This window comes from Oryctolagus cuniculus, chromosome 2 (assembly GCF_051225735.1).
Source record: "Oryctolagus cuniculus isolate XC-2025 breed Fujian yellow rabbit chromosome 2, ASM5122573v1, whole genome shotgun sequence".
Classification (NCBI taxonomy): Eukaryota; Metazoa; Chordata; class Mammalia; order Lagomorpha; family Leporidae; genus Oryctolagus; species Oryctolagus cuniculus.
Window position 1 is genome coordinate 32,599,754 of NC_142868.1, and position 7,421 is coordinate 32,607,174.

General features: G+C 47.2%; 1 long non-coding RNA gene across 1 annotated transcript; it reads right to left on the minus strand.

The window, feature by feature from the left end:
- Positions 1-266: 266 nt before the first annotated feature.
- LOC138848695 (uncharacterized) lies at positions 267-1,505 on the minus strand. Its single transcript, XR_011386793.2, has 2 exons — positions 1,277-1,505; positions 267-469 (listed from the first exon to the last, which is right to left on the minus strand). It is a non-coding gene; the product is annotated as an uncharacterized LOC138848695 (long non-coding RNA).
- Between the last annotated feature and the right edge of the window lie 5,916 nt (positions 1,506-7,421).

A 7,421-nucleotide genomic window follows, 5' to 3' on the forward strand; every position in this document is an offset into this window, starting at 1 on the left:
TAGACATAGCCATAGGCTACGAGTCTGTTCATTGGCCTAGCTCGCTGTGTGTGGCTGGAAGTAGTCGACCAATACACGCAGGCTAAATATCTACTGCTTGTTCACAAGAATCTTGTTCCAGGAAACCCACACAGGAGCAGAAGAGCCGCTCTCTGCCCATTAGTCACTATCTGGTTAATTTTAGTGTCCCCCTGGAATTAATGCCGTCTTGAACTACCAACATTTGTATTAGTTTTTCAGGTTTTTCATAACAAAGAACGATGTTCTGGGAGGCTTAAACAACAGAAATTTATTTGCTCACAGCTCCAGAGCTCTGGGTGTCGTAGGTGGGTTTTTTCTATGGCTGCTCTCCTGGGCTTGCCGATGGCTGCGTTCTCCATGTGCCTGCACTCGGTCTTCCTTCTATGCACGCCTCTGTCCGGTCGCCTCTTCTTATAAGGATACCATTCATCTTGCATTAGTGCTCATCCTAATGAACACATTTGAACCTCTTTACCTCCTTAAAGGCCCTGTCTCCAAATACAGTCACACTGTGAAGTTCTGGGAGTTAGGAATGCAGTATATGAATCTGGAGGGAATAGAACTTAGCCCATAAATAATGTTGACCACCTCTGACGTTTAGGGGTTAAGAAAAGGGAAGCATTTCTGTGAATTGTGCAGAGCAGAAGAGCAGGTGTTAGGGGTGCATGTGGCTACCAGGGCCAGGGGGCAGCACATGAAGTCAGTAAAAGTCTCTGCTTCTAAGAATGTGAGTGGGTCCCAAACACACTTTCCTAACTCTGTGTGTGTGTGTGTGTGTGTGCACGCGCACCAGCGATCGTTATACACTTTTAAAGCTTATCTACAAGACTACAGACTTTGTTTGGAGACTGTCAAAAATGAAAACAATCCCAGTGTGCAGACCGTGGCTGACAGGCAGAGGACTGAAAGAACAATTCACTACTGCACGGGACAAGGGCGGCAGGGCCAGGAATCTGAAGAGCAAGCCTTCAGAGCAAACACTTTGATAAAGAAAAGAAAGACGGCAGGGGGAAGGCAATTAAGGGAGAAGAGGCCGGGACAAAAATGGGCCCAGGCAAAGCTGCCCGGGGACAGCAGGAAGGGCAGTCGGAGAGTGGGGGTTTGGGCAATGTGCTGGCCAGGCCGTCATTAGCCCAGAATTATCAGGCACCTGAAACAACAAGGTCAAGAATGTGACCTGAATGAGAGATGAAATATTTGTTTAGGAAACTACACGCTGAGAGAAAGGCCCAAAGAGTTAAACCGGGGCGCCTACCTCTCCTGGCTGCAGACCGGAGCAAGAACTTAAGCAAAGCCTAGCGAGCTGCGGAAATTCTTTTTGTTAGTGTGTCCTGAAGGAAAAACGAACACGAGGCTGAGGCTGGGGAGAAAGCAGGCTCTGTCTGATTTCTTGGTGTGCGGAGCAGCAAAAGGCAAGGGGAGGAATGCGGGGGACAGGCTGGGCCCCAGCCCCTCCCCAGTGTGGCCAGCAGCCCCGCCTGCCAAGGCATCCGGATTCCAGGCCTCCAGGACAAAGGGCCCTTCCCCCGCCTTGTCAGCCCTCCTGTTCCCTGGGATTGTGTGGCCCAACCCTTTGATCAAACTAGGGCATTCTGTCCACAGACAACTGCTTTAAATAGGAAGGTTTCAGGGCTGGGTCCCCTCGGTGCTCTTTATCAAAGGGATTATGCCTGGCCCTGTTAGGATTTCTGCTTTCCCTCTAGAAGGGACCAGGTCTCTAATAAGGACTCTCTCGGACACTGTTGCAGATCCACCTGGCAAAGTGCTATTAGGAGCTGAGTGAGGCGGATGCATCCTGAGCTTAAACCGCCCCCAGCTTAGTGGTTTTTGGTGGCTGTGGATTAAATTTCCACCCTAGGAGGAGAATCCACCCACAAGCCAAAGCAACTCTGACCAAGAAGTACTTGGAATACTGGACTGGGAGCCAGGACTCCAGAGTCCACCCTGGCTGTGCAGTTCAGTTGCTAAGTCGCTCAGTCTCTGGGCCTCTCTGGGTATGAGTTTTTTATTTTTGAGAAAATCAGAAATGTGAACTTGGAGAGCTCTGATGCTACGTGTAAAGTCCTCTGATTCCTTCACTCTTATGCATTCTCTAAAAAGACTGCTGGGCGTGACCCCTGGATGACCGAGGTCCTCTGCATTTCATGGACTTCAAGGAATAGCTAAATGGAAAGAGGAAAATGAAGGACACCTTCAAAAGCTATTTCCCGTGTAAAAACTTTCTCCCTAACTCACCAATTTACTAAGGAGTTAGAGTCTTCCAAGGCCACACTGTAATGTCTTTAGATGAGAAATGCTTTTCTGATTTTGCGAAGAAAAAATGTAATGACAACTCCATCCTGGGAGGATCCATTTCGGTTGCCCCTTGCCCAGTGGGCCATTTTTCTCCTAGTTGTACGGAATTCCCTCCCTGACAGCAATAGAAGGGAAGTGAAACAGGTGCAAGGCAAGAAAGATGGATCAGCTGGAGATCTATTGAGAATTGCATGGTTTCCCCTCAAATTATATTTATTTAACAAGACAATGTATTTGGATCTTTCTGAAAGAGTGCTTTGCTAAGTGATGACTAAATTAACCCTACTTGGGGAAGTGCTGAGAGGGTCTTAGAGCTCTTTTATCATTACTCTTGATGACGCATTTCCATGTCTTCCACTCGCTGAACCCACCGGGATTGCTCTGCATCAGGCCTGTGCGTAAGAACTTAAATAAAGCAGTTCACGCTGACGATCTCCTCCTCTGGGTTGTGTGAGAGAAGTTTCTAGGACATCAAATCCCAGGGCCTACTCCCCCACCCAGGGTTTATTCAATTCTCCTGATCTTCATTTTTGGATTTAAAAAATGCTGTGAGACCTTGCAGGCTCTCAGCACTTCCATTGGCTTGATAGTTGCAATGAGCTAGCGAGATGCCTTCCGCTGATGACGGCCCTGCTCTCTGACTCTACCCCGACACCACGCCTGTATTTTGGTCCTCAGATGTCTTCCAAATTAAGACGTTATCCGTTTTCATGAGCCATCACTTTATGACCAAGATACCTCAGTCTCTGTCCACTTCTGGGTTCAGTCTCTCACTTAGCCCATCTTACTACACTAAACTTTTCCAACGGGTTGTTCTCCAGGGACACTTCGTTCAAGCGTTTAAGACTTAACCACGGTGTTTCCTTCAAAGTCAGCCTCTATGACATCCTTTATTTAATCACCACTCTGGTTTGAAGATGTGTGCCCCTCCAAAATTCACGTTGGAACCTGAGACCCCACACAACTGCAGTAAGAAGTGAGTCCTTTTGGAGTTATCAGCGCATGAGGGCTTCGCCATCATGGGGTGGGTGGAACTGGCTAGACCCCTTGGCTTTTGTGTCCCTTCTCATGTGTGAGCACTCGGTTGCATGTCATCCAGAGGCCGCAGAATTCAAGGCACCACCTTAGAGGCACAGACCAGGTCGTAGCCAGACACCAGACTTGCAGGTGCCCTGATCTGGGAAAGTCCCAGCCTCCAGCACAGCCGTGTGAGATAAACTTCCATTGTTTATAAAGTACCCAGCAATTCAGAAGGAAGGCATTTGGTTGTAACAGCATGAACAAACTCAGACCATTGTCAACAACACTGGTTTCCTGATCACAAGAGCCAAGCTCAGCACCGTGTCTGGAAAGTCCTCTCTCCCTCTCTTACCTTTAGTCTGGTTGCTGGGTCACGGCAGTTCTTTTGCAATGTCTTTTTGAATTCTGTCTTTTCTGGAGAATTCTAATTACCATCACCTTGATCTGAATCCTATCTTCTGATCCTTCAGCTCCCATTTTCTGCCCAACCACCCTGCAAATCACTTACAGGCGATTGCATTCATTTAACAAATACATGTTCTATGCCCGCTGCGTCCTCTCCTGAAAAACCTCATCCTCACAGTGAGTGATAGCTGCAGAACTAGATGTAAACTCCTAAATCCTACACAAGCCCCATGTAAGCTGGACGTCTGCCCACTCCTCTCAGGCATGAGCCCTCTTCTGCAGCACATGGTTTCACCCAGCATCCTCTGACAACATTGAGAGCTTCTGTCTCCTTTGGGTTCTCTTCCTGAAGCCCTTTCTTCTTGCTTCGCTTCACGTTAACCACTTCTCCTGTGCTAATCATTACTCGATTTCTTTCACAGCTGACACTTCAAACATTGTATTACTGTTCGCATTCTCTGTGGCTTGTCACCCCTTCTGGACTGTGAGCACCTCAAGAGAGAGATACAGGGTTTGCCTGCTTCCTTGTGACTCATTAGCCTAATGGAAAGAAAGGAAGGAAAGTGAACAGTTATTGAGTGTCTGTAGTATAGAGACTCTTATATGCTTTCTTTTTTCTCTCTCTCTTACACATATCTCCTTTGATGCTCTAAACCAGTGGGTGCCACATCTGTCCATTTACTCATTGTCTATTCCTCTTTTTGTACTACGTTAGCAGAGTTAACTAGTTGGATGGAGATGCATGGCCAACAAAATCGACATATTTGCTGTCTGTTCCTTTAAGAAGGAGTTTGCTAAATCTCTGATCTTTAATCCTGCTTAGGTACCTGAAAAACCAGGAACTCGGAGAGTCTGAGGGGCATGAGTACTTTGAGGGCAGGAACTCGTGTTGAGTTTTCTCTTGTACCCTGAGCTCCAGCATGGTCCAGGCACATAATAAGCCCTCATCCTATAGGTGTTGCAGGATGCTCGTGGCAAACATAATTGCTGTTTGGAGAGAGAGAAGTTATTTCCACAACTACTAGACAGAGTCCAGTAGCAGTGACTACGGAAGCTGCCGCTGTGGAGGTGCAGATCTCCTGGACTTCCATGGTTGTGTCATCACTTCCTAGGTTTGTTCACTTTGACAAGCTGCCTGATCCGTACAGTCTTTCCCATAGTTCTCTGTAAAATGGGAATCACTGTCACTTTGACAACATCAGCTAAGGCAGTAAAGCACTTACAGCAAGTCCTGACACACAGTAAACGACCAACGAACATAAATTATCATCATTCTTAAAAAAATGTTTAATATTTATTTATTTGAAAGACAGAGATCCAGAGAGGCAGAGAGAGAGAGGTCTTCCATCTGCTGCTGCACTCCTCAGATGGCCTCAAAGGCCAGAGCTGTGCCTATCCAAAGCCAGGAGCCAGGAGCTTCTTCCAGGTCTCCATTGTGGTTGTGGAGGCCCAAGTCCTTGGGCCATCTTCTACTGCTTTCCCAGGCTGTAACAGAGAGCTGGTTTGGAAGTGGACTCGAACCAGTGCCCATATGGAATGTGGGCACTGTAGACGGCTGCTTTACCTGCTATGCCACAGCGCCGGCCCCTGTCATCATCTTTGACTAAAGTCATTGCATCAGTGCTCGGAAACGTGACTTCCTTTCCAAGTGTCATAAAGTCACACAAAGTCAAAATAGACAAACAGCAAGTCAAAATAGACAAACAGCAATCCAGAAAAGCAGGCGACGAGACGAAAGTGATGGAGAAAGCAAGAGAGTCCCTCCTCTGCTTGCTCTCCACAAAAAGTCTCCAAAAAGCATTCTTGATCCATAAACAATGACATGTGTGTTCTCAGGAATAAATCCCACCCTACAGATGAAAATGGGGGTGGGAGGAAACTTTAACCAAACTAGAGCGCAGAGGTGGGAATACAAGAGTTTGGAAAGCAGCGCACTTAATCATATTAAGTATTGCACATAATAGCCAGCAATGCTGAAACTGGCCCCGTGCTGAGATCCGCATCATTACCCTAAAGTAATTAAACTACTGCCAAGATCCCACATCGCGCGAGGCGGTCCTACCTGGAATCGCTATTAAAGTTATAATCATGCCCCATTTGAAGTCTCGACTTCATGAATAGGATTGAGAGTGCTTTGAGTGAGGTTAAATTTGTCCAAGGCTTCCTGGGCAAAAAGATGGCGGTGCTGCGGATGGCAGGCATCAATCACAGGCGACCAGCTCCAGTTCGGAAATCCAATACCGAGTGAGTCCCTGATGGGCTCCTGGGCCTTTTAGACAAGCTTGCCTTAAGATGTGATTCCCATTGATTTCCTGTTCCCTTTACTCTTTGTTTAAGTGAAACCGCTGAAGGCCACATTCTTATCTAAAATGTTGTTTAAAAGACAAAAAGCAAAAAAAGAAGAGTGGAAGGAAAACCTTCCCAGAATCTAGATTTCCTTTTCCTCTTGATTTTCTTTGTCTCCAAAAATATCAAATTATCCTCTCTGCACACATCTTTTGTAATTTGGTTTTATATATCTTTGAAATGATTTCAAATGACATAGAGGCAGAGGGCCATGTTTTATCCAATTTTGTAAAATTTAATTCTTGGAGTTGGAAAGCCCCCTTGTTCTGCCCAGTGGATCTTGAGCATTTGGGAGCAGGCTCCTGGCAAAAGGAAGTGAGACGTGCCAGTATGGTGGCTACTTGGGACCTTCGAGAGCCTCCGGGGGGACCATGGAGTGTGGTGCCTGCCTACACACACTTTCCTCTGGGGACATTGCTCGCAGGGGCTCCTTCTCAGTAAGCCATTGTGTTTGTAGCATGAGACATGCTGCCCCATGCATCCCACATCGGGCCCAGTAGTGTGCCTCAACCAGAAGACCAGAAGCAGGCGAGACCTAAGGAGGTCGTGCGCTCTGTAAGGTACTCTGGCCCCAGAACCCTTATCAGTGCAGATGATAGGTCCTGGATGTTGACCAACCATCCCATAGCCTCTCTTGGCGTCATCTGAATGGTAGGACAAACAACAACTCAAGGACACAAAAACACAGAGACAGAATGAGCAGAGTCCACGGCATGAAGAGAAATCGCTTTCTCCGAGATAACTGGGAACCCCTAAAAGAATGCAACAGTTACTGGAGTCGAGGGCAACAGCTCTCATGATAACTCAGTCCTCCTTATAAAATCCGTTTGAAATATACTTGAATGTGCATCCCTGCTCCCCAGAACTTATTTTTTAAGCAGGCCGTGTGCGTGTTTGATGCTGGTAATGAGAACGTATATGCTTTATAGACTAAAAATATCAAACAATCTCTATGGAAATGCCTGAGTCTCTTTTAAAAAAAAAAAGATTTATTTATTTATTTGAAAGACAGAGTTACAGAGAAGCAAAGGCAGAGAGAGAGAGAGAGAGAGAGGTCTTCCATCCACTGGTTCACTCCCCAAGTGGCCTCAACGTCTAGAGCTGAGCGGATCCGAAGCCAGGACCCAGGAACCTCCTCCGGGTCTCCCACGTGGGTGCAGGGGCCCACGGACTTGGGCCATCTTCCACTGCTTTCCCAGGCCACAGCAGAGAGCTGGATCGGAAATACAGCAGCTGGGCCTCGAACCGGTGCCCACATGGGATGCCAGCACCATAGTCCACCAGCTACGCCACAGCGCCAGCCCTGTCTGGTCAATTTTTCCTAATCAGTTTCC